The 27532-nt window shown below is 44.7% G+C and overlaps 1 protein-coding gene across 4 annotated transcripts in view; it reads left to right on the top strand.

The window, feature by feature from the left end:
- LOC129022577 (uncharacterized) overlaps window positions 1-27532 on the top strand; it is a 118380-nt gene that overhangs the window by 55698 nt on the left and 35150 nt on the right. The window contains exons 1-2 of one of the 4 annotated variants that reach the window (XM_063659880.1): window positions 10443-10610; window positions 11552-11626. The exons of 1 other annotated variant lie outside the window; for it this stretch is intronic. The gene's annotated coding sequence lies outside the window, so the exon portion shown is untranslated. Of the gene's footprint in view, window positions 1-10442; window positions 10611-11534; window positions 11627-27532 lie in introns of those variants that run through there. 2 more of the 4 variants (XM_063659882.1, XM_063659881.1) reach the window with 2 other exon arrangements.

Below are 27532 nucleotides of genomic sequence, written 5' to 3'. Positions count from 1 at the left end.
TACCTTTGGCTCATTTGCATACTGATGCTGGGGTAGATGCAGTCACGGCAGACACACCTGTGGCTAAAGAAGGAAGCCTGGTGAGGATGAGGGTGTGTTAATGAAGCCTCTACCTCCTTAGGTGTCTGAGTGGAGCACTGGGCCTGTGTAAGTGGGTGCCCCTCGCTGAGGCCGGCCAGCGTGGCTGGAGCAGGGTCCAGGCAAGGGTGAACTTACTCCTCGCCAAGTCCTCTTGGTGTCTCTATTTTCCCATCGATAAAAATGGAGCTTACAGCCCCAGAGGGCGGTTTGTTGAGATTAGAGAAGACATTTGAGAGCCACCGGGGAGTGACGGAATGAAGTACAAATGCTGGAAACCACACAGATGTGCAGATGCGATATGGAGATGTTGGAGTGATAATCTCCAGGCAGGAAATCCAAGAAATTCCCAAGTTAAGATTTTTACCAGAAAGGTCAGATCATCCTCAGGGGGGATATCAAGAAGAGGAAAAATAAAATAAAACAAAACCACCAAGAAATCTAAGAGATTATGGACAGAACTATCCAGCCAGATCTCCCAGGGTGCCAATGACTCCATGGGAGAGGAAAAGGCCTGATGATGGCTGTATTAATATTCTGAATGCTTCTGGAACTTTCTAGGCTTGTGGATTATATAGGATTTACTCAGATCTCTCTCTGCATTTCTTTCATATGATTTTAAAGAAAGGTTCCTAAGAGGGCACTGGCATAAAAATTCCTTTTACACAAACACTCCCCTGGAAAGCAAGGCCCTGCTTATGGGAGGTGCTAGGGCTTCGGGCCTCTGAGGAAATGTCTGCTGAGAGAGCCCTTGACCTGGCATGCTCTGCCCTGCTGAGGGACTAACGGTCTGCTTTCCTGTGGAGAAAGGCAGGAAAGGAGTGTGCATAATCCTCTGGATCACGTCTTGCAACAGAACAAAAACTGTAAAATGCCCAAGTTGTTTCTGGCACAGAAGTTTCTAGAACAGTGATTACCTAGTGATAGTCATTTACCAAGCTGCACTCCTTTGGGGACATCTGAGGAGTCAAATATGTGAGATTATTGCACTTTTTTCATTCCTTTGGTCATACCGAGTGGAAGCATAAATGTATCAATCCTTTGTTTACGGCGCCTCAGAAACAGAGTGGCACATTTGCCATCTTACACCAGATGTGACTTTTAGGTGCTAAGAGGCACCCTGGGGTGGTGCCAGCTCTCTCTGAGAGGATGTTACCTAAACACATCACTCAAGACTCAAGACTCAAGAGTATTATTTCAAATGGCTCATAGTTCACCTACTCTTAAAAACTAAAATAACTATCTGTTTTTCCTAATTCGCCAGGTCATATGTGCCCATTGTATTAAAAGAAAGTTGGAAAATTAGTGTAAAGAATGACATTTATCCATAGTAATCCCACCACCCAAAATAGCCACTGCAAACATTTGGGCATTGAACATATTGATTTACATAGCTTGGATCTTACTATATTGATATTTTTTCCTGCCTTTCCCCACGTAATATTGTGTCATAAGCATTTTCTATGTTACTGAAAATTATTTGTCAGCATGGTTTTTCAAACACTTAATGAAAAATTTAAAAACATATACCAAGTTAGAGAGCCATTTATCATGAAGCGAATGTACTGACCACCTCCCTCAAAAATTATCAATTTAGTCAATCTTGTTTTTTCTAACCTCTTTAATCTTTGCCCTTCCCCAATTGTTTTGAAGCAGTTTCCAAGAATCAGATAATTTTATCTCTAAATATTTCAGTGTGTATCTGAAAGATAAGGAAAAGACAAAGAACTTAAAAACAAATAACCACTATACTGTTATCTCATATAAAAACAATCTTTTAAAATATCAGCAAATACTTAGTCAGTGTTTACAGTTCCTAAATTGTCTTAAGAATTTTTTTGGATGATTTGTTTGAATTGGGATCCAAACAAGGTTTGTTTAAATTGGTTCATAAGTCCCTCTCTGGTTGTATGGTAATTTATTAATTGAAAAAATCAACGCATTTGCCTTGTAACTTCCTATAGTGCCATGCTTTTGTCTAACATGTTTCTCTATGCCTTGCTTTTCCTAAACTTTAGTAGTTGGAGCTAGAGGTTTGATCAGATTCGAGTTTAAATTCTTGAGTGTTAAGATGACTTCATAGATGTTGCTGGACTCTTCTATCAGGAAGTATTTAAAGCCAGCTTCTCTCAGGTTTTCTTGTGGTTTCCATTGCCTTGATCCATGAATTCATTAGGAGTTTCAAAATGTGACATTAGATCATCCCTTCTTTGTTTACTAATTGGAATCCTTTCGCCCATCAGTTCTTTTGTTTATCCTGCAGTTTGTATTGTGAAGGCAAAGATTAGTAAATGCCTTATCTTTTCTCTTTATCAACTTCAGAGTAGCGATGTGGTTCATGACCATCTTGCAGTTGTGAGCAGTGAGCTTTTTAATATTATTATGAACCTATGGATTCAGCCTATTGTAGTTATTATTTTTATTGATGCTTAAATTATATCTTTTTTTTTTTTTTTTTTTTTTTGAGACAGAGTCTCCCTCTGTCATCCAGGCTGTAGTGCAGTGGCACGATCTGGGCTCATTTCAACCTCTGCCTCCCAGGTTCAAGCGATTCTTGTGCCTCAGCCTCCTAAGTAGCTGGAATTACAGGTGTGCACCATTATGCCCAGCTAATTTTTGTAATTTTAGTAGAAACGGGGTTTCACCATTTTGGCCAGGCTTGTCTCGAACTCCTGGCCTCAAGTGATCCACCCGCCTCAGCCTATCAAAGTGCTGGGATTATAGGCATGAGTCACCATGCCTGGCCTTTATTTTTGATGAGTAAGATTTTATTCAGATGAACTCCTGATTTCTTTTGGCATGCCCCTAGTAATGTTTGGTAGCTTCTTTGATTTCTGGATGACACAATTTTAGATTCATTGTGTGTATTTTCATTTTCAGATCTGGAATCAGCCATTCCTGCAGGCAGCCCCTTTCTTTTTGGTAGGAAATGGTATTTAGAGACCACAGTGCAGCACGACAGTGCTCAGTGCTGCTGGGTTGATGATACATTTCTAGGCCTTTTCAGGGGACAGTATCTTCTTAAAGATCGTTTATATTTCCTTTGAGATCAAATGCATCATGAACTCATACTGACAGATGATTTTGTGAGCCAGGCAATTGAGCAGGGACTGGTGGGGTGATTCTTCTGTTTCAGGAGTCCTGGACAGAAGTCTTTTAATTTTATTCAGCTGCGAATGGGTTGGTTTAGAGTATTTGAGTGGCTGGTGACTTCCATGTCTGGTGACTTGAAGTGGATGCCAGAGGGTGAGGCTTGGGTGAGGCTTAGGCCGAGAACCTGCAGAGTGCTTGGACTCCTTACCTGGCCTCAGGGCTCCTAGAGAGCATGTTCAGCGGGGCCAGGCAGAAACTGCAAGAGTTCTAATGGCCTAACCTCACAAGTCTCAGAATGTCACTTCACTTCCACCATGTTCTTTCTTCTTTTCTCTTTTTAAGAGACAGGGTCAGGCTGAAGTGCAGTGGCAGAGCTCACTGCCTGGAACTCCTTGGCTCAAACAATTCTCATACCTCAGCCTCCTGAGTAGTTGGGACTATAGAGCTGCCTATCATGCCTACCTAATTTTTTTATTTTAGCAAAGATGGGATCTTGGTACATTGTGCAGGCTGGTCTCAAACTCCTAGCCTTGGGTGATCCTCCTGCCTTGGCTTCCCAAAGTGCTGGGATTACAGGAGTGAGCCACAGCACCCAGCAAAGAAGTAGCAAAGAACATATATATATTTTAGAGACAGGGTCTTTAAAAAAAAAATCACCCAGGCTGGAGTGCAGTGGTGTAATCATAGCTCACTGTAGCCTCTTAACTCCTGGGCTTATGTGATCCTCCCACCTCAGCTTCCTGAGTAGCTGGGACTACTAGTGTCTACTGTCATGGCTGCCTAATTTAACATTTTTTTGTATAGAAGGGGTCTGACTATGTTGCCCAGGCTGGTCTCAAACTTCTGACTTCAGGTGATCCTCTCACCTCAGCCTCTCAAAGTGCTGTGATGACAGGTGTGAGACACTGCACCCAGCCTATATGGCTGTCTTAAATCTACCACAAAAGGTATATATTTTTGGTTACCTCTCTATTAATACTTGTATATAATACCCATCCTCTCTTTTTGCCTATGGTCTCTCAGTTCCCTATTGTGAGCAATACTGAAAGTAGCTATTAACCTCTTCTTCTCTTTCTCCTACCTCTTCTCCAGCATCTGATTCGAAAAACATCCTTTTACTCCTGGTTAATACCTGTAAGGCAATCAGGAAGTTTATTCTACTCTTTATATGCACTTCCCATTATTCCACCATTTGATAGGGTTGTTCTGTATCTCACTCTCAGAGCATAACGCCATTGCCAGCCACACTCTCTCCATCAAACCATCACTCATCCTTAGTTCTGCAGGTAAGTGTGGCATTTAATGCTCACCGCCACTACTTACATCCGTGGCTCTCTACTCTTTCTGAATACACTTGTACAATATTTTCGGGCACCTGTCATGAGGTAGAAGTGAGAAAGATGTGTCTGCTCTGAGAAGACTCCGCGTCCCTCTACATCTCTTGCCTCTCCCGCCGTTCTTCTCCATCTCTGGACATCACACCTGGTGGCTCTTGGTTGACCTTGACTGGCTCAGAGGGTGGAAGCTGGATGTCACTGTGTGACACACGGGGACACTCCATCCAGCAGCCCTGCTGCCTGTTCCCATGCACCAGCTTCCCTCCTACCTTCCCCACTGCTGCTGGCACCACAAACATGGGGCTGGAGAGGCGAGGGAATGTTGCAAGGTGGAATAGCATTGGAGAGGTGGGCGTGCAGCCTCGGAGCACAGTTCTATGGACAAGAACACTGCCTGTAAGTCCAGGATCTGGTGAAAGCAAGGGTGCAAGATGTTTGCAAATTACATAAGACACAGGCAGTAAGGGAAGGCTGAGACGAATGCAGAATGGGGTTAGTGAGCTGCAGGTTGTCATGGTCCAGTGATTTTCTTAGGCGATGACGGGGCCCCGCCCAGATTCCCCAGCTGCAATGCTCAGGAACTCAGGGGGAGAAAGGTGACCAGGTCTCATGGAGGGGATTAATGTGTGCAACACACAGCCTCTCCAGATCCCCTATAGAGGATCTCGTTCCCGTGAAGCTGGCAGCTCCCGGAGGGCCGAGTGCTTGTTTCTGCTCTCACTGTGTTAGCTGCCTACAAGCATCCCCGCTGGCCTTCGCCTTACCGCCTCGAGACAGCTGCTACCCTGAGCATCTTTCATCTCAGGTATGGGCAGGAAGGACTGGAGGCTCATCCAGGATCCCTGCACATGGCCTGAGGCCTCGTGGCCTCAGCTGCCCACACTGTGGGTGACTCTCAGCCTGACTCGCCCTAAAGGTAGTGCCTTCCTGTGGGTCTCATGTTCTGCCTGCAACGACAGGCTGGGCTGGCCTGCAGCCCTCCCCCGTGCTGGTGAGCCTGTGTGTTGGAGGCCTCAGGCCAGGCATCTCCTGGGTGCTGCTTACCTTCATGCCTGCCTTGGGCAGCTGTGGGTGGAACGTCTGGGATCAGGCATGGCAACTCATGTGTGGGGACCCCTCAGAGGGGGGCTGTGGCCTGCAGGCTTCCCCAGGCTCTAGGAAGGGTGAGGAGGGGAAGGAGAATGGGGCTCACTGCCTGGGAATTCATCACCTCTGTCCTGTCTGACCAGCGCTGTGCTATAGGAAGTGGCCCCACTGTCCTGGCCCCAAGGGACCAGGTCTCATTAGGAAGGTGAGGTCGGCCCATGCGTGGAGTTACATACCTGGGGAGGCCAGCGGTGTGGAAACTGCCCGGGGGCACGTGGGGTTGCAGGAAGTTCGTCCCCTGGTGGTGGCTCATCCGGTCCCATCTAGCAGGAGTGGGTGATGCCTTCAGATGACAGCAGCTCTGCAAGTGTAGACAGCAGTGTGAACATGCAGAGCTGGGGTGGCCTGGCCACGTGAGAGGCGGGCAGAGGGCTTGTCCCTCAGGTCAAATGAGACGCCAGGTCTGGGGAGTCTCAGAGCGGGTCACACCGACGCCCAGCTGCTCTCATCCATCCCTCGTCATCTGCTTCTGTTCTGAGGACGATGGTGGGGCCATGTGAACCCAGCCAGTGAGCTAAGGCCTCGTTCTGAAGCCTCACTGATGAGCTCCTCCATGGGGTGGCTGAGACTGTATGGCCTGAACCATACCATTGTCCCCAAATGGCTTGGAAAATGCGTTGATTCCTCTGTTGCATCTTCCTCCAGCTCTGTCACACTGCAAGCTGTGGAGTTGAGCTCCTTCTGAGTGAGGTGCCTTTCAGTCCAGCTGGTGGGGGTGGCGGTGGTGGTTCCAATCAGGACACATTGATCACAAGCCTCCCAGTTTGGAAAACCAAACTGTTGGTGCAGAAATAGCAAAGGTTCTTAAACCCTGTTGGTGGCATCTGGAGAGGGGCTGAAGATGGGCTGAGCAGTAAGTGGTCCTTCAAAAACACCGAGAGAGACAGCAGAGGTACTGCTGACGGGCTGTGTCCCTGTGCCTGTTGGTCAGCCCTGCTCGGTCCTCCTGCTTCTATGAGCCCCTCCTCTGGGTTCCCCCCTGTTGGTGGGTGTCCCCAGCCCCTGTGCCTTGGGGATGGCCCAGGCAGATGGGACAGCAGGTTCTGTGCATGGGCCTGAGTGACCTGCTGCCTGTGTCTGACATTGCAGGCTGGCTCCAGGCTGCTCTGGGGGTGCTGGAGGGGAAATGGATGAGCAGGAGGCTCGGGGACCCTGCAGTAGAAGGTGAGGGCCCTGCAGATGCCCCATCGAGGCTGTGACGAGTGTCTTTCAGCAAGCCTGCAAGCTGTCACCTGCTCCCAGAGAAAATAGGAATCCCAAGATGCGACTGTCACAGCAGGACCAGCTGGGGACAGGTCACCGAGAAATTCTAGCTGCAGGTCAGCTGACAGGTGATTTATTCAGGGAGGGAACACGTTGTGACTTATCCCTGTGGTTCCACACCAAGAGAGGCTACGAACATGGGCCTCGCAAAGGGCAGAGTGGAATGATTCTCTAGGAAATTCAGAGGTGGAGTGAGGGATTGAGTGTGTGTGTATGTGTGTGCATGCATGTGTGTGCACGCATGTGTGTGTGTGTAAAATACCCTTTAACTGCCTTTCCCTTGGATTGAATGTTGTTGTTTGAGATATAATTTGTGTGGGTCTCAAATTTTGATATTTGAGTGTGTGTGTGTATGTGTGTACATGCATGTGTGTGCGTGTGTATGTGTGTGTGTATAAAATACCCTTTAACTGCCTTTCCCCTGGGTTGAATGTTGTTGGCTGAGATATAATTTGTTTGGGTCTCAAATTTTGATATTTCCAGTAATTGAACATAATTTGGAGTGTTTGCAATAAAATTTCCATGTGTGTGCAGTGAGGTGGGATTAGCGTGGAACTGGACTGGATGCCCAACAGATCTGTAGTTTGGTTTCAGCTCTGCCACCATCGATCCTTGTGATCTTCAGCAGACAACTTGTGCTCTGTAAGCCTCAGCTTCTTCATCCATTAAATGGGGCAGCAACCCTTGTCTACCTCCCAGCACTGTTGGGAGTGGAGAAGGAGAGACCCTTGGGAGTTGGGACAGAGATAGATGGGCAGGGGCCGTGTCGCTCCCCATCTTAGTGTCTTTCTAAGTGCCGAACTTGGAGCTTTGCACGTTGCATATGCTGGATAAGCATTTGCTGCATTACATTTTTATCCAGTTTTAGAAAGATTCCCTGAATAGCAACAGGTTAGAAAGGGAGAAAGCAGAGGCAGGACTAAAATCCATGCATTGGGTTGGACTCTTCCCTACCCACAAAGGTGGGTCTTGCTTCGCAGAATTTTGACAAAGGGGCCTGGTTTAAACAAACCCCAAAACAGCCCAAAGTCTTCCTTTGGGAAGGAGAGGCTGGCTTCATTCTCACCTTAGCTGGGTGTTTCCTGAAGCTTCCCAAAAGGAGATCATTTGATCCATAAGGAAAGTGACAAGGAACTCTCTTTGGCATAAGTCCCCAAAACGGAGTTCACAGACACTGAATTCTCAGTATCCATGAGGAAGGTTGATATTTCCAGGGTCTCGTCTTGCTGAGAATCTGAGCGTCCTCAACCATGCATCATTTTATGGTATTTTTCCACGAGCAAGAGTGGTCACTTATATAATTTATAAAACTTTATAACTTATATAACTTTAATAACTTGCTAAAAATAACAGCAATTATAATGCTTGAATCTAGGACATTTCTCAGTGCGTGAGAGGAGCTTGCAAGAATTGAGAGAAGATGAAGCACGATCATAGGTGGTGGCTGTGTCCTGGCGTTTCTGTCTGCGTGGCTTCTGTGTCATTGATCTATGTGTATATATTTGTATGTGTGTGTGAGACAAACTTGAGGTCCACATACTGAAACTGTTTGAGTTAGTCAGCATAGGCTAACCTCTGTAACACACAACCCCAATTTTTCAGTGGCTCAGTACAATGGAGTTTCTTTCTTACTCGTGTAAAGTCCAGGTGATGGCAGAAACTTGCGGGGGAGAAAGTCTACTCCACAGCATCATTCAGGGACCCAGGCTCCTGCCTTACGGTGGTTCCATTTTCCAGGCCCTTCCTATCTCCTCCATTCAGCTGGTGGATGTGGGAGGAGAGTGCGTGCATGAAAGACCACACAGAAGCTTTTTTTTTTGAGACAGAGTTTCGCTCTTGTTGCCCAGGCTGGAGTGCAATGGCGCGATCTTGGCTCACCGCAACCTCCGCCTCCCAGGTTCAAGCAATTCTCCTGCCTCAGCCTCCCGAGTAGCTGGGATTACAGGCATGCACGCCAGCTAATTTTTTTGTATTGTTAGTAGAGACAGGGTTTCTCCATGTTGAGGCTGGTCTCAAACTCCTGACCTCAGCTGATCTGCCCGCCTTGGCCTCCCAAAGTGCTGGGATTATAGGCATGAGCCACTGCGCCTGGCCCACACAGAAGCTTTTTATTAGCCAGACCAGGAAGGGGCATAAGTTCCTTCTGCACCTATTCCATTGGCCAGAATGGTCACACCCTCACCCATCTGCAAAAGACGCTGGGAAATTTGGTCTGGCCATGTGTCTAGGAAGCAGAGCAGCAGGTGACAAGAATAGATGTGAACAAGGTGTTCTCTGTCATCCTGGCCAACCTGTGAATGGGTATAGCAAACTATCCCAGAAATGGCAAATAAGCTTTCCACGGAATCAGAGGATAGTAAGTTAGCATCTACTATGTTTCCTTGGGATTCCATTGCTTTTCAACTCAGTGAGAAGGTGTGTAAAATTAATATTTTGTGATTAAAGTCTTTCCCAGTGTTTAGGCAGACTCCATAGACCAGATTTAACGTGTTTGTATAAAGGCCTTAAGATACACACTTTTAAAAAGCATTGTGAAGAATTGTGAGCTGTCTGAGATTTTACCTTACTTGCAAACTGACAAGTGAGCCTGCCATAGTTTCATGGATTCTGGCAGAAGACTCCCAGGTCAGAGATTTCATCTGTCTTGTTCGCTGTTGTCTACATAGTGCCTGGAAAAACACAGCCTGGCACACAGAACCCTCAATCAGTATTTATGAATGAGTGAACAGGTAAATGTTAGCTATTATTATTATTACTATTATTTCTTTTTTTTTTTTAAGATATAGTCTCGCTCTGTTGCCAGGCTGGAGAGCAGTGGCATGATCTTGGCTCACTGTAACCTCTGCCTCCCGGGTTCAAGCGATTCTCCTGCCTTAGCCTCCTGAGTAGCTGGGATTACAGGTGCCTGCCACCACACCCGGCTAATTTTTTGTATTTTTAGTAGAGATGGGGTTTCACTGTGTTGGCCAGGATGGTCTCAAAACTCCTGACCTCAAGTGATCTACCCATCTCGGCCTCCCAAAGTGCTGGGATTACAGGCGTGAGCCACCATGCCTGGCCAATGCTAGCTATTATTATGACCTACTCTCATCAAGTCCCTTTCTCTCCCTGTATCCCCTGTCTCACATCTCAGTTGCCCAAATCAGAAATTAAGGGCTACTGTCAACTCTCTGTACCACGTGGAAGCCATCACATGTATGAAAACACCTGCCACCCCAAAATGACTCCTGCGTGTGCCAACTCATGTTGATATGATTCTGCTGTTGCTGGCTTTGAAGGAGGAGGAAGGAGCCTTGGAATGCAGGCAGCCTTGTCTAGAAAACCAGTCAAGATAAAGAAACAGATTCTCCCCTGGAACTTCCAGAAGGAACCAGCCCTGCTGACTGCTGACACCTCAGTTTTAGCCCCGTGTTTCCCATTGCAGATATCTGGCCTCCAGAACTGCAAGATAATCTATTTGTGTTGTTGTAAGCCACTGTGTTTGTGGGAACTTGTTATGGCAGCAGCAGGAAAGCAATACACCTGGCAAGGAGAGAGGGGGCTCACCAGGAGCCCTCCCTCCTGATGGCAACTAGCCAGCACTGCTGGCCATGCTCCTGAAGCATTTTGTTTGCAGGATGAGCACAGAGGGAAGAGGAGCATCCGGCTGGTGAGCATGGGCAGAGATTGCAGAGTCTCTGAGGAGGTTTCCAGGTGAGGCTGGAAAAGGAGCCAGGAGGGAGTGTCTGGGCTCCTCCTTCATCTTATTGAGTCTTCAACATGTTCCTAAGGGCATGGGGGCAGGAGGGAAAGGAGCGGTTAAAATTAGCACACAGGTGCACCGTGGCTCAATAACACCAAACCCCTCTCTATGTTGTGAGAAGAGAATTTTTCTTTCCTTTGCAGGAATTCTGTGATGTTGCAATTTGCCTCACATCAGTGCGATTAAGATCTAGGAAGCTTACATGAGCTCGATTTTCTATATTCTGGTTGTTGTGAGAGTGGCATTTTCTGTTTCTACGTCCTTTTTAATATTCTTGTCATCTGCCACTTGTTCCTCTCTCCTAGTTTTCCAGTGGAACTTGGAACTTAATGAGGAGGAAAAAAATTGCAGATAAGACTTCAAAGGCGAATGTTCTAAATTTCTAAAAGGAGAATACTGAAAAGGAAAAATGTTCCAAGCAGCATCTCAAAGGGAAGGAACAGAAAAAAAGTGAAAGCAAATTAAAAATGGGATTAGGCAATAGGCCTGAATGGTCAGGGGTGAGATGGAAAGTAAAGAGAAGAAAGTGAAGGGGTCCCAAAGAAAAGCATAGCACTCGCCGGTGATCCTGTCTCCCAAAGAGGGGGACATGGGTGGAAGTACAACAAGGAAAGAAAGGCTGGGTATTGCCCTAAACATTAGAAAGATCTAAGAAGGGAGGCATGCTTCACAAACATGATTGTTTGATTTTTCTCTTCTATTAGATGTCTTTCCTTAAAGCTCCATCACGTCAGAGGGAACAAATGGCTTTCGGAATTAATGCACTTTCTTTCACAAACTTTTTGAATAGTAAAGTTGTTAATAGAGATTGCAGAGTCTTGGAGCACAGATTTCATTTTCTTCCATCTGTGACATCTTGGTACTCTTTTGTTCCATGTGCTTTTGTTTACAGTACACTTTTCACCGGACTCCAAATACAAAGATGATCCTGATGATTGAAAGGAACAGCATCGAATGATTTATGCAGGTATCTATTTGTGAAAAATGCACAATGCTTTGTTTCACCCAACATTATGGAATTTGTACGTCCTTGTTGGGTGACTTTGTGGATTTTTCAGTAATCATTCTCTCTACAACTGCTTAGATGTTAGAAAATGTCTCTTGATATTGGCAGGTAGCTGTGCCTCTGAGCTGACAAATAGTCTCAATACAAAGATATTGCTAAACACTTGCATGTAGACACATTCTCTGGTGCCTTTCCTTACTGGTTAGAGCTTTGGTTTGCAGCTGTTTCTCAATCACATTTCAGTTGTGTTAATTATGCTTTGTTAATTTGTTAAAGTTTTGTGTTTGCTGTCATGTGTAATCATAACATTGTAATAAAAGCCAATAATTTGTAGGTGATGGCAGATGGTGAGGACCCACATGAGTGCCAAAAGAAAGAAATGAATTTATAGATCACATCACAATATTTTAGTCTTCAAAGTTCCTTCCTGTTTCTCCTGCAAAATCCTTGCGTGTGTGCTGGGGGTGTGTGTGGAGGACATGAGCCTTTGAGGTGATTTTTCTCCAGGAAGTCCTTATGATGCCAGCTCTCCATGACAACTGTTGAAAACACTTTGAGATGTTTTCCGAAACAACCAACACAATAATAATAACGAAATTACTGGAAGCAAGGGTAGAGAGCGGTCAAGGCAATTAAGAAGTTTCTGAGTAGCAGATCAGTCATTTCAGTCATGTTGGAAATTGTCATTGTCTTGAATCCCTTTGATGAGAAATCTCTCTGGATCCTTTGTAACTCCTTTGGAGTGAGTGTCTTGGAAAAAACAAGTGTCATTTCTCATTTCTCTTGGGGAAGAGGAAGATGGAATATTTTTTACCACTCTTGAGCAGTGTGTGATTTTGCCAGATTCCATTGTGTGAACCTTGGGAGCAGATGGCATTGATGCGATAAATGGCCACAGTTTCTGCAAATAATTTGGAATCCTGGGAAATTTTTCTGAATAGACTGGAAGATGAGGACTGTGCCAGGGAAGTAGATACTTGATAATGAATGGAGTTTCCACCATGGTACACAGCTTTTTCATGCCAGTTGCCCACCTAGAGAGGGCAGACCAACCTGTGCATGTCTAAGCTGGGAATGCTGACCAATCTCAGCTTTTGGGGTGGCTGAGCTCTCTGAGACCTGCCCGCAGCCAGCGTGGCTCTGTCCCACAATTGGAACTTCAAGTCAGCATTCAGCAACAATTATGCTGGGATGGCATCCAAACGAAGATCTCCCCTGGGGCTCTTGTTCCAACTTGCAATTACGAGAGTAATTCACTAACCTGGAAAGTAGAGCCCCTTCCAGTGGGGAAAATGACATTGGAATGGGTCTTTGTGTGGATTCTGGCTACTGTCACTGCACACTTGCAGGCTCTTTGGGGAGGACAACCCCACTCATGGGGCCCCTGGTTACAAAGACATAGCCAACCCCAGGTCTTGCTATCTCCACCCCAGAGACCTGGGTATCTGAAGATGGGAGAGGAAGGAGTTTGTCCCTTTCTTCCTTGACCCTCCATGGGCTGATTTTTCGTTGAGGAGTGAAATCATGGTCTCCCCTTTTCCATAACCTCTAGCACCACGAAATGGTCACATGTTCCAGTTCATCACTGGATTTTCAAGAATCTCAAAGTCTTTGAGAAAGGTCCTCTAATTCACTGGCCTCTTCCCTGGAGTTTTCTTGAGGCCCTCAAGTCAATAAGAACTGAGCCAGCAGTTAAGCCATGTTTGCATAGATTCGTAGAAACATTGGAAGCTCCCGGATCTAAGACTCTGCCTCCAGGGCCTTTTCCATGAAGCACTTACTCCTTTTTGGGCAAAGCCAGGGTTAGTGAAATCTTCACGAGCAGTCCTGGAAACCCCACAACTATTATAACTCCCTCAGTGCGAGGAACTCCAGACCCAAAGAGCATGCTGCCATTCCTGCTGTTCCTGACAGGGCAACATTCCCAGCTTGAACATGTGCATGTGGGTCTGCCCTCTCTAGGTGAGCAACTGTCATGAAATAGCTGTGTACCATGGTGGAAATTCCATTCATTATCAAGTATCTACTTCCCTGGGAAGTGGCACTGCCCTCATCTTCCAGCTATCACCTCCCTGATGAGTCCATAGCAGGGATTGGTAAACTTTCTCTATAAAGAGCCAGACAGTGGGTATTTTAGGCTTTGCTGGCCATCTGGGCAAGTACTCACTTCTGCCATTCTAGCCTGAGAACAGCTATGGACTATATATAAGTGAATGGGTGTGACTGTGTGCCAATAAAACTTTATTTAACAAAACAGGCAGTGGGCCAGATTTGGCTTGTGGGCTCTAATTTGCTGACTCCCTGGCTATAGTAGCTCTCATTCCATAAAAAAGGAAAGGGCATGAATTAGTTTTCTTACGATCTTAGCTTATTGACTATAAAGGCATAGTTCTATCACACTGTGGTAAGAACAGAGGAATGTCGAACAGATGGAGGGATGTAGCTAGTGGAGCACAAAGGAGGGGCCCCTCACCTGCCCAAGTGGGGGACTTCTAGGTGGAGAGGGTGTGGGGGCTTCTCAGGTATAGTGGTGATTAAGGTGGGTTTTGAGGATAATATAAGAGTTCCATATCAAAATCAGAAGAGTGTTCAGGGGAAATTCACACAGCATGTGCAAAGGCGCTGGGACGCAGCAGAGCTGGGGTGTGGGGGACCCCACATGTACTCTGCAGTGTAACTGCCTCAGTCAAGTGGGCTAACCTTAGCAGCAGAGGGGACTGGGAAAGCCGGCCAAGACCGGGTCTGAGTGGTCTCACATCTCAGGCAAAGGAATTTGGGTTGAGAAGTTTTCAGTGGGTGGCACACATGGTCAGAACTGGGAGGGTAGTGAGGAGACCCGAAGTGGGTGGCATTTGGCGTGTGGGAGCCGATGCTTGGCCCTGGCCTGAGGACCTTTGGGTGAGCTCTGAGTTCTCTGCAAGTTTGGTCCAGGGCTCTGGCTCATAATTCCTTCAAGTCTTCCAAGTTCAGCCTTTCATGTCTGTGTTACCTTGGGTCACTTAGCGGGTTCCGCATCCTGTGTGTGTCTCAGCTGCTTCATCTAAACCGTGCACCCCTGCACCTTATCCAACAACAGAGTTGCATTTGTGGAGCCGTGGTTGGTTCTGTGTGTCAAGGTGGCCAGGCTGCAATACCCAGTTGTTTAATCAAACCCTGGTCTAGGCATTGCTGTGGAGGCATTGTGTCGATGTGGCTAACAGCTGCAGTCAGTTGACTTTAAGTAAAGGAGGTTATCCTTGATGATTTGGGTGGGCCTCATCCAATCAGTGGAAAGGCCTTAAGAGACAAACTGAGGTTTCCTTGTGGAAGAAGAAATTCCATCTGCTGACTGCAGTGTCAGCTTTTGCCTGAGAGTATCCAGCCTGCCGGCCTGCCCTGCAGAGTTCAGACTTGCCTGGCCTGGGCCCACAATCGTGTAAGCCAGGTCCTTGAAATCAGTCTCTCTCTCCTCTGTCTCTACATACATTTTATACACACACACACGCACATTTAATATATATTTATAAAATATACATTATATATATACATAATAGTAATATATATTTATAAATATATAATATATATTTATAAACAATAGTAATATATATTCGTGTATATGTGTGTGTATGTATGTGTGTTTATATGTGTGTGTATCATGTGTATATATATGATCAGAATGTGTATATGTACACACACATTTAATATATATTTATAAAGTATACATTATATTTTATATACATAATAGTAATAGATGTATTTGTATGTATGTATGTTTATGTGTGTGTATGTATATATGTGTATGTGTGTGTGATGTGTATATACATGATCAGAATGTGTGTGTATATATACACATGTAATATATATATAACATATTTTATATATATTTATATACATAATAGTAATATATTTGTGTGTATGTATGTGTGTTTATGTGTGTATGTACATATGTGTTATGTGTATATGTGTGTATATATATGATGTATATATACATGATCAGAATGTGTGTATACATACACACACACATATATATGAAACTGATCTGTTTTTCTAGTAGAACCTGACTGATACACATAGTAAAGGTAAACTTGATGATACATTTCATTAATAAAGTGCAAATTCAATAGTATGTTTCCCACTATGAAGGTAGGAAGAAAATAATCATTCTTTAATGGAGGAGGTTGATCTATTTTTGCTTCTTCTGCCTTCATCCTGAGGGTCATTAAGAGACACCAAGGCTTCTGTTGACACAAATTCTTTGGAATGTGTAGCTGTCCCTCCCCAGCCTTCGAGTTTTGGATGGGCCTGGGCTGCATGTTCAGCCATGATTCCCAGGGATGAATCAAGGACTCAAGGCATTGTGGGTGATTGCCTGATTCCAGCTCTGCAGGCAGGATTATTCCATGTTCTCCATACCCTAGCAGGGCTTGGGGAAGATCCAGTGATGTGTTTAGGCATTATTCACTCTTGCTAACGGATAAGTCATCTCGTGCAGATGACAGAGCTGGTCTGGGGAAGTAACTTCATGGGCTCAGAAGAAAGTTATGAGCCATGTCAAGTCTGAGCCTTAAAGTAAATTGCCCGGTTGGCTTTCAGGCTCAATGCCAGGCAGGGGACAGCATAGGCAATGGGGGCTGGGTCTTTTCACAGACATTCTGTTGAGCAGCCTCAATACCTGCTTGTAGGAACACAGTCCAACAAGTGTTTCTCTAAGTTCTCACAGGCAGAATTCACTGTGCAATTTGGCCAACGGCCTAGGGGACTGGAAGAGGATTTCTGTGAACCAAGGTGGCAGAGGACAGGAGGAGCAGCCACTGGCTTGGTTCAGAGGCCCTGAACAGAGGGAAAGTCTTCTGATGCCTGTCATCGTGGATAAGGACACAACTTAAAAGGGAATGGAGGAGATATAGGAGACCTGGACCAGGGGCCTTGGTTCCAGGAAGAAGAAACATTCATAAATGTTAGTTGCTGTTGCAGGATTTAGGCTCCAAACTTGAAGTGGACTGGAAGATTAGTCCAGATAGTTGAGCCCTAGCCAAGAGCTGGTTCCAATGAAGGCCACGTCAATATCATAAAATTAACAATTGCACCACTGTCATCACATGCCACCAGAGGCTGGGCCCAGTGGTCTCTCCTTTCCAGCCTCCACGTAGTGTTTAAGGCCAAGGGCTGAAGGAGGGTGTGGATTCATGTGGAGAGGAAAGAAGAGAATGAACATTTTCCTGGAAGAGATCAACCCTAACCCACTGATGCTCATACAGGCCCTACACTTGTTCCAGTTGCTAAACCTCTGCCTAGGGTTGCCAGATTTAGCAGATGCCTGAAAAAAGTGGTGCTGGCACGACCCGACACCCACATGCAAAAGCATGAAGTTGGACCTCTTCCTTACACCGTATACCAAAATCGATCATAGGCCTAAGTATAAGAGCTAAAACTATAAAACTCTTAGAAGAAGACATAGGAGTAAATCTTTGTAACCTTGGGTCATGAAAAGCCTTCTTAGCTATGACACCAAAAGCACAAACAACAACAATAAGAGGCCAGGTGTGGTGGCTCATGCCTGTAATCCCAGCACTTTCGATGGCCGAGGTGGGCGGATCACTTGAGCCTAGGAGTTCGAGACCAGCCTGGCCAACATGGCAAAACCCTGTCTCTACTAAAAATACAAAAATTAGCTGGGCGTGATGGCGTGCCTGTAATCCCAGCTACTTGGGAGGCTGAGGCAGGAGAATCTCTTGAACCTGGGAGGCTGAGGTTGCTGGAGTGCACTATTGCACTCCAGCCTGGGCAACAGAGTGAGACTGTCTCTCAAAACAACAACAACAAGAAATAGATAAATTGGACTTTATCAAAATGAAAGAGTTTTGTGTTTCAAAGGAGACCGTCAAGAAAATGAGAAGACAGCCCACAGAATGGGAGGAAATATTTGCAAGTCATATATCTGATGAGGTCTAGTATCCAAAACATATAAAGAACCCTTAAAAATCAATAACAGAAAGATAAACAACTCAATTAAGAAACAAGCAAGGGATCTGAGTAGATTTTTTTTTTCCAAAAAGGACACACTGGCCAGGTGTGGTGGCTCATGCCAGTAATCTGAGCACTTTGGGAGGCCAAGGCAGGTGGATCACCTGAGGTTAGGAGTTCGAGACTAGGCTGGCCAACATGGCAAAACCCCATCTCTACTAAAAATACAAAAAAATTAGCTGGGTGTGGTGGTGCGTGCCTGTAATCCCAGTTACTCAGGAGGCTGAGGCAGGAGAATCGCTTGAACCTGGGAGGTGGAGGTTGTTGCAGTGAGCTGAGATCGTGCCACTGCACTCCAGCCCGGGTGACAGAGCAAGACTATGTCTCAAATTAAAAAAAAAAAAAAGAAAAAGAAGATACATAAATGACCAATAAGCACATGAAAAGATGTTCGTTAGCCATTAGAAAAATGTAAATCTAAATCACAATGAGATACACCACTTCACACCACCAGGATGTCTATCATGAAAAAACCAGAAACTAATAAATGTAGTGAGGATGTGAAGAAATTGGAACCCTTGGACGTTGCTAGTGAGAATATGTATGTGTGTGTGTGCCTGTGTGTGTGTGTGTGTGTGTGTGTGTATATATATCTATATTTGAGATGGAGTCTCACTCTGTCACCCAGGCTGGAGTGCAAGCTCTGCCTCCCGGGTTCACGCCATTCTCCTGCCTCAGCCTCCCAAGTAGCTGGGACTACAGGCACCCACCACCATGCTCGGCTAATTTTTTTTGTATTTTAGTAGAGACGGGGTTTCACAGTGTTAGCCAGGATGGACTCAATCTCCTGATCTCATGATCCGCCTGCCTTGGCCTCCCAAAGTGCTGGGATTATAGGCGTGAGCCACTGCGCCTGGCTGCATATATATATATTTTTGAAAAGTGCAGCTGCTATGGGAAACAGTTTGGAAATTTCTCAAAATGTTAAACATAGAGTTTCCATATGACCCGGCAATTGTATTCATATATATATATATAAAATATATATATATATAAAATATATATATATAAAATATATATATATGCAAGAGAAATGAAAACATATGTTTACAAAAAACTTAAACACAAATGTTTACAGCAGTTTTATGATAATAGCCAAAAAAGTGGAGACAACCCAAATGTGCGTCAACTGATGATTGGATAAATAAAATCTGTTGTATCCATACAGTGGAATATTATTTGGCAATAGAAAGGAATGAAGTACTGATACATATTACAACATGGATGAACCTTGAAAAAACATGCTAAATCAAAGAAGCCACTGCTGAAGACCATGTGTTGTGTGCTTTCATTTATACAAAATGTCCAGAATAGGCCGATCTCTAGAGACAGAAAGTAGATTAGTGGATGTCAGGGCCTGGGGCTGGGGCTGGCATAGGGAGTGAGGAGGGCGTACTAATGGGTGTGGATTCCTTTGGGGCTGATGAAAATGTTCTAAAATTGATTGTGGCGATGGTTGCACAACCTTGTGAATATGTTAAAAAGCATTGAATTGTATGCTTTAAATGGTAGGGTTGAATAATATGTAAATTATAACTCAGTAAAACTGTAAAAATATAGGATGACTTGTTAAATTAAATTTCAGATAACCAATGCTAATTTTTTATTTTTTGCAATATATTTCAGATATATTTCTTGCAATATTTGGGACGTACTTATACTAAAAAATTAGTCATTGTTTATCTGTAATTCAACTTTAACTGGGTGTCCTGTATTTTATCAGGCAACCTCATGCATGTCGACTGCCTGTGAGAATGACTTTAAGAATCATCCCCTCCAGGGCTCCTATCTTTTTATCCCTCTAGGGAATTTACTATCAGAGGCTGAATCACAGCTGTGGCTCCTGAGCTCAGAGGCCCTATTGTGGCTCCTGTTCTCTGAAAACCCCACCTTGAGGAGTTTCCCTAGTAACCTCCAAACAACTCGTCAACCAGCCTGCAGGCCAGGGAGGGTTTTCCCAGAACAGTGAATGACAGGACTTACGGCTACAGGCAAACAACTGGATTCTTTTCTGCATGTTGTCCCCATGAGATGAGCTCTTCTTCCATGACACCTTGATTGAAATCAAGGCAGGTTCCTTATTTCCTCTGGTGACTTTCTCATCATCAAAAATTCTCTGGGCATTTCATTCTCCATAAAGTCTCTCTCTGCTCAGTAATTAGTATGTCCAGCCCCATCTACTCATGAAAACTCCTCACCTCACTCAAAATAGAAGATTCTTTTCTTCCAGGGCCAGCTGCAGACAGAAAATATGCCTTGGGAATGGAGGGTTGGTTCTTGTCTTTTTACTTAGGATAACTCTAATAAGGTTTGGCTGTGTCCCCACCCAAATCTCATCTTGAATTGTAGCTCCCATAATTACTGCGTGTTGTGAGAGGGACCTGATGGGAGGTAATTGAATCATGGGGGCAGGTCTTTCCTGTGCTGTTGTTGTGATAGTGAATACGTCTCATGCGACATATGTAAGACATGCCTTTGCTTCTCCTTTGCCTTCCGCCATGATTTTGAGACCTTCCAAGCCATGTGGAACTGTGAGTCCATTAAACTTCTTCCTTTTATAAATTACCCAGTCTCAGGTATGTCTTAAATTAGCAGCATGAAAACAGACTAATATAAGCTCCTTCCTCTTCTCCCCTCCCGCTACCTGTCTCAGGGAGGGGAGGGGCCAGGAGAGGAAGGAATAGAGGAGCAGGACCGTTCCTTCTTTCTGGTACCAATATGGCACTGTCCTTGGAGGCTGTTTAAACAGATAGATGCTTTCTCATGTTCTGCACAAATTCATGAGAATTTTTGTATTCCACCTCATACTGTAGTTGTTTGTTGTTAATATGCATATATTGATCACCAATTAAACACTTCACTCTTCTTCCCTCCATTGGAATACCACCCCTACCCCTAGATCTTCAGGTTGAATTCCTGCTCCAGGTATCAATGGCACAGTCATCCTAGCTCATCCCAGGGGTGGGTGGGAATTGTCCAGTTAGGGGAGCATTGAGCTTGCTCTTGGGACGTATGATCCCTAGAGAATCATTCTTGTGGCCTGGTGGCCCAGGCTGCATGGAGATCTTTTGCTGTTGGGTGCCAGTCTGTATCACATGTACACACACACACACACATACACACACACACACTTACTTTATAGAGTGCAATGCTGTTGTCTGATGTTTGCATTGCACTGAGCCTGCTAATAACCTCCAGGGAAAAATGCTGTTCCCTGCTCATGGAGGTCCCAAAAATATTGCCTGGCAATGGCTTCTCTGGGACATTCAGAAGGTAGGTTGGTACTGTGTCATCTGACCTTCCCTCCTTGAAATGCATGCTTGCTCAGGAAGAGAAGACTCAGATGTCCCTTCCAGCTGCCAGGGCCTGAGGCATTCTGCAGAGAATTATTCTGGAGCATTTCCTGGAATAGTCACCTCCTCAGATGAGTACAGAGGGGCTGCAGAAGAGGCACAAAGTCAGCATTGCTACCACTGAGACTGAAGGGTGAATGTCTAGGAACCAGCATGATCAGAGACACCACACAAATGCAGGGGAGAACCCCGGCGCCGAGGTCAGGGATAGGCGCTATGAGGAGTGGCGGGGACATGGGCAGGCATGGGTTCACTGCTGTGTACAGACACGTCATTCACAGAAGCCAAGAGATGGAAGCAACCCAAGTGTCCTTTGACAGATGAATGGAGAAGCAAGATGTGGTCTATCCACATAATAATATTATTCAGCCTTGAAAAAGAAGGAAATGCTGACACATGCTACAACATGCATGAACCTTGAGGACATTATGATAAGTGAAATAAACCAATCACAGAAAACCAAATATATGATTCCACTTATATGAGGTTCCTGGAACAGTCAAATCCATAGAGATAGAAAGTAGAATGGTGGGTGCCAGGGGCTGCGGGGGGAAAGGGGAGTGGTTAATGGATACAAGTTTCAGTTTGGGGTGATGAAAACGTTCTGTGGATGGATGGTGGTGATGGCTGCCCAACAACCTGAATGTGTTTAATGCTACTGAACTGTGCACTTAAAATGCTTAAGATATAAATTTTATGTTAAGTATAATTTACCACAATAAAAAAGGTAAAATAAAAAGTAGAAAAAAAAACTTGAAAATATTTAAAAAAAGACACTGTGAAGCACAACGTCCTCACCTCCTCACCCCACACATGGAAAGTTCTGGAAGCTGGATTGCACTGTGTCCGTCTGTTCCAAGGCCCACAGGTGGGACTACTCTTCTTTGTTGTCTTTCATTTTTCAAAACCTAGCTCAGATTTTCCTTCCCTCTGAAAGCATCTTTGGGTCTCTTGACTGGGAGCTGCTGCCTTTGGCACGTTCTCATGGCCCCTTGTTTCTCCAGGGTGAAGTCTACTATGTTTCATTTACTCGTCTGCCTACCTGCCTTCCCCATGAGACCCAGGGACCCTCTGAGGCAGGTTGGGTCTTGTTCACCTTTGTGTGTGGCTCCATGCTCTGCATAGAACTGAGTGCACCAGTCATGTGGGTGCTGCTTCTTGGGTTCCTCTCCAACCGTATGTAAAAATCAGGCCCTTTGGGAGGCTGAGGCGGGTGAATCACGAGGTCAGGAGTTCAAGAGCAGCCTGGCCAACATGGTAAAACCCCGTCTCTGCTAAAACTACAAAGAATAGCTGGGCGTGGTGGTGGGCACCTGTAATCCCAGCTGCTTGGGAGGCTGAGGCAGGAGAATCGTTTGAACCTGGGAGGCAGAGGTTGCAGTGAGCCGAGATCACGCCATTGCACTCCAGCCTAGGTGACAGGGTGAGACTCCATCTAAAATTTAAAAAAAAAAAAAAAAAAAAAAAAAATCAGGCCCTGCCTATCTGTGAATCCCAGGAGCTTTTGCACGAAATCATGTGGCCATGTGAAATGTCACCCCTTGCATTTCAAATTTTCTCCTGTGGTGAGAACCCCTATGACTCTGATGAACTGAGAAAAATGATTTCTGCTTTGCAAGAGAACCAGTATATTAGAAGATTATGTCTTTCACAGCTGGGAGCAAGTCTTATTTTCCTCTTGTTCCTATCTTTCATTGATTTGAAGTCTCAATATTCTTTTGGGAATATTTTAAGTCTACAGTGTTCTGAATGTGGAATAGATTTACTGGGCATGGCTGGCACTGTGGGGGTTAGCCTAGCAAAGGAAAATTGCAAGTTTTTCTTTGTCCTTCCAAATGTATCTGTCCTGATCACATCAGTATCCTATCGATCACATTAAAATGAAGAATTTCTGTCCAAGATAGGGAACCTTAGATAAAGTGAGGAGGCAAGTGTCAGACTGGGAGAAAATATTTGTAATATCTAAAACTGTTAGAGAATTGAAAGAGAGGTTCAAAGGCACAAAGAATTCTTGGAAATCATCAAGCAAACAATTGGCTCTATCTTCCCAACTCGGATTCCTGCATCTGAGTGTTTCTAATATCTCTCATAAATAAGAAAAAGTTAAACAAAAAAAGTTTAAATGAAAAACTATTTAGGTCAGTGAAGACCTGAGTCTCAGTTTAGGATGTTGTGACTGAAAATACCTAAAATATTAATGTCACTTTTGCACATTGATATATTGGTGCAGAGAGGTAGCATGAAGTGGTAAAAGACCATGTTGTGGGTTGAATATTTGTGCGTCACAAATGCATTTGTTAAACCCCCAACAACAACTGTGGCTATATTTGGAGCCTCTAAGGAGGTACTTACAGTTAAACAAGGTCTTAAGTGTGAGACCCTAATCTTATAGGATTAGTATCCTTAGGAGAAGAGATGCCATTGGGAATAATATTCACAGTAGCTGAGATACAGAAACAACCCAAGTGTTTGTCAATGGATGAAGGGATAAAGAAACATTATATATATATATTTGATTTTTTTGAGTTCCACGTATAAGTAAGATCATGCAATATTCTCTCTGTGTCTGGCTTATCAGGCTCATCCATGTTGTGGCAAATTGTAAGATCTCGTTCTTTTTTAGGGCTGAATAATATTCCATTATATGTATTATATATATATATAGTTATGCATATATTGTTATATATATAGTTATATATAGGTTGTGTGTTCCAGCCAGGTCAACACAGATGGAGACAGAGACAGTGCATACAGGAGCACATGTCCAGGCACTGGGACTCTGAGGCTGTAACCTCAGGAGCCATCAGAGATGATGGAAAGGGCCTGGTATTGCCACAGACCACATGGAGTTGGGGGTTTAGACCCACTTCATCTAGGCCTGAGGGGAAGGGGGAGCTCCACCTGACATCTGGCTATAGCTTTAATAGTGAGAGTCTCTGACAGTGGGTCTGACTTTGCCTCAATTGGATTTAAAGAAGTCAAGGTGCCACCATTTTCCCCAGCAAAGCCTGGGCTCAAAGTCACACAATAATGGCTTTTCAAAGCTGGTGCTGGGAGGAAATTCGGCCAGTGACCTTCGGGAGGCTTCTCGAGGTGTGATGTGTCCCTCTGTGTTCATGGTCGTGTCTCAGCATTTCCTGGAGTGTCTCCATTGAGGCTTGAATGGGAACTTAGGCCACCAATGAGACCTCAGGATGAAGTGTGCAGAATGCTCACCCAGGTCCTAGTGACTGCAGGCACCGGTTATTGAAACATGGATGTGTTTCACATACTTCCCAGGTGACACCCATTCCTAACACATATGAACCTGCATTTGTTTTTATTGGAAACTATGGACCAAAATGAGCCCAAAGATGTTGGTGTTCAGTGGGGCTGTTCGTGGTAAGACAACAGTGTTCTTCCAGGTGGTCTGAATGGAACAGCTCTGTTAAAGTATCCTCTCTGGTGCCACCAGCCAGAATTGCAAATATCATCATCACTAGTGCCATCAGCCACTTGAATTTTGAATATATCCACTGTATTAGGGATCTCCAGGGAAACAGGACAGATTCTGTGTGTGTGTGTGTGTGTGTGTGTGTGTGTGTACAAGCTTGTGTGTGTGTATAAATATGTCTCATATGCTCCTTAAATGAAGAGATTTATATTTATTATAAGGAGTTGGCTCATGTGGTCATGGAGGTTTGCAGCAGGCAAGCTGGAGACCCAGGAGAACAAAGGATGTGGTTCCAGCCTGAGTCTGAAGGCTGGAAAAAACTGGTGCTCTAGCTCGAAGACAGCCAGGCAGAGAAGAGTTCCTTCTTATTCTTGGAAAGTCAGCCTTTCCGTTCTATGCAGGCCTTTGGCTGATTGGATGAGGCCTACTGGCATGAGGAAGCCGTTTGCTTTACTCAGCCTACTGAATCCAACGTTCATCTCATTCAAAACGTCCTCACAGACACAGCCAGAATCACGTTTAACCAAATACCTGGGCTCTCCATGGCCCAGGCAAGTTGACATATGAAGCTAGCCATCACACCTGCAGAGCAATCGCCAGAGGTACAGGCTCAAAACCATGACCCTCTGCCTGTCATGACTGCTGAGGAAATGCCTAGATTTTATAATTGGCTACTGCCCTGTTTGTCTTGTAATTAAAAAAATGCTTCATTAGAAACTTTGACTCCAGCTGGACTAAAGACCTAAAAGTGAAAGGTAAAATCATAAATTCAGTAGGAAAAAATGTAGAATGATATCTTTGGTCCTAGGAATGGGAAAGGATTAGTGAACAAAAATGCAAAAGATATTATAAAAAAAAGTTAAAATGTTGTTGTCCATAAGACAAAGTTAGGGAAAGATGACGGATTTGGAAAGGGTGTCAGCTTGCAGAAGGTTATGTCCATAACTAAAATCGATCAAGAATATCTGAGAAATACCTACACATTGATAAAAGAAAGCAGGAATTCTAATGGGAAAATGGGTGAACGATATAAACGGTAATTTACAAGACAGGTAACCTTCCCCAAATACCCAAGCATATGAGGAGACTCTCATTAGGAATGAGAGAGGGACAAAGACAAGAAGAAGATATCACTTCAAATCCATTAGGCCACACAAGAAAGCCATCTATACTCAGCATTGGTGGGTGAGTGGATAGAGCAGCCCTCCGGCCTTGCTTTGGAGGTGCAGATGGGGCAGAAGGCTGAGAGCACATGGGGACACTTAATCCAAGTTGGCACAGATGCTCCGTTCTGCAGCTGTGGTGCTGCTGGGCAGGGATTCAATGCTTGGGACATGAGTGAGGATGTGCATGTGTGGTGTGAAGGGTGGTCCTGGGAAGCTGCACACACTTGGGTGCCCAGTGCTGGGGGTAGTGGTGGGTGATGTGGGGAGGCTCTTTGTAGAGCAGTGAATGGGAAGAGGGTGGGCCAGATGTGCTGGGCAATCCCTGCTGGTGGTGAACATTCCATTCACATGCACCGGTCCCTCCTCTTCCCCATCTATCCCCACACCTCTTTCCATTTGTCTGTTTTCCTCACTGGTAAGCAGGGCACCCAGAATAACTTGCCATTTACTTTCAGAGAGTTTTCCTAGATTTGACTTAGTTGTGCTATTCAATAATAATCAATGGAAAGGTCTTCTTGCTTTCCTTACCCCATCCCTCCCTTCCTCTGTCATGCGTGGGACACCCACCCTGGGCAGGCACTGTGCTGTGTGCTAGAAAAATGAAGCAGGGAAGAGTGACCTGAGAAAGCAGGCCCACTGACCCCCTAGCACTTCACGGTAATGAGCTGATCATCAGCATACCTTCATTTCATGTAGAGGCAGTGGTTCTCAACTTTTTATTTTTGGGACCCCTTTACATTTTCAAAAATTATTGAAGATACCAAAGAGCTTTTTTGTGTGTGTGTGTATTATGGTAAGCTGAGCATTTTTTTTTTTACTGTATTAGAAAGTGGAATTAAGACATTTAAACACATTTATTAATTCATTTAACATAATAAACTTATTACATGTTGATATAAATAACATTTTTATTTAAAAAACCCTAAATTTTTAAGGACAAAATGGTCTAATAAGAAGAGCAGTATTATTTTACATTTTTTCAAGTCTCTTTAACAGCTGGAAGATGGCTGGATTCTCCTATTTGCCTCTGTACTCAATCTATTGCACTACCACACATCACAAAGCTTCTGGAAAACTCCACTGCACACTGACAGAGTAAGGGTGGAAAGGGTAGATGACATCTTAGTATGATTATAAAAATCATTTGACCTTATAGGGGCCCTGAAAGGGTCTGGGGACTCCCAGGGGTCCCTGGCCTGACCACACTTCGAGAACCATGGGCGTTGGCCTTTCTGAAGGTTTGATGTACTGCCTTAGTTCTAGAAGCCAGTCAGTGCTTGATTCTAGAAGCAACATCTAGTGCTATGGTGAGGCCTGGGGCTGAAGTCTGGCTGTGATCTTGGAGCATTAACCTAGAAATTGGGGATTGAGGGAAACTGAGGTGGGCTGCAGGCATTGGACTTTCCTTTCAGTGTTTCTTTGTGTGTTTTGAGGGACTTTTTAGTGCTCTTTTTACTGACTATAGGAAGTAGGATATGGGTGGTGTATTATCTGAAGCCATCATTTCCTGAGCACTTCCTCCCGGATAGGCATGTTGCTTATGCTCTCTCTGGCTAAAATTAGTTTGTTCTTTGGAATTTGCTGTCTCTTAATGTAACAAAGGGTTTGGAGTAAAAATAATAAAGTATTAGTGGAAATTTAAAGGTGCTGGCCCTTTTATTGTTCTGGTAACATTGATCTTACTTTAATCTGTGGTGCCCCTCCACGCTTGTATATTGGGAACAAGGGGTTTCGTGTCCTTAGACTGGGGGCAAATTCTCAGACATATTTCTGGCAGAACTCAGGTGGAGAGGGAAACATCTTTAGCTCCATCTAAAGTGTAAAATGGAGTACAGATGTGTGCTGCCGGATGAAAATCTGCTTTTCACAACTGAGACACAGCCTTTGAGGGTCCCCCCACATGTGATTTGTT

Source organism: Pongo pygmaeus, chromosome 22 (assembly GCF_028885625.2).
Source record: "Pongo pygmaeus isolate AG05252 chromosome 22, NHGRI_mPonPyg2-v2.0_pri, whole genome shotgun sequence".
Classification (NCBI taxonomy): Eukaryota; Metazoa; Chordata; class Mammalia; order Primates; family Hominidae; genus Pongo; species Pongo pygmaeus.
The sequence above is the reverse complement of the archived record's forward strand: the minus strand, read 5'-3'. Positions and strand labels throughout refer to the sequence as shown.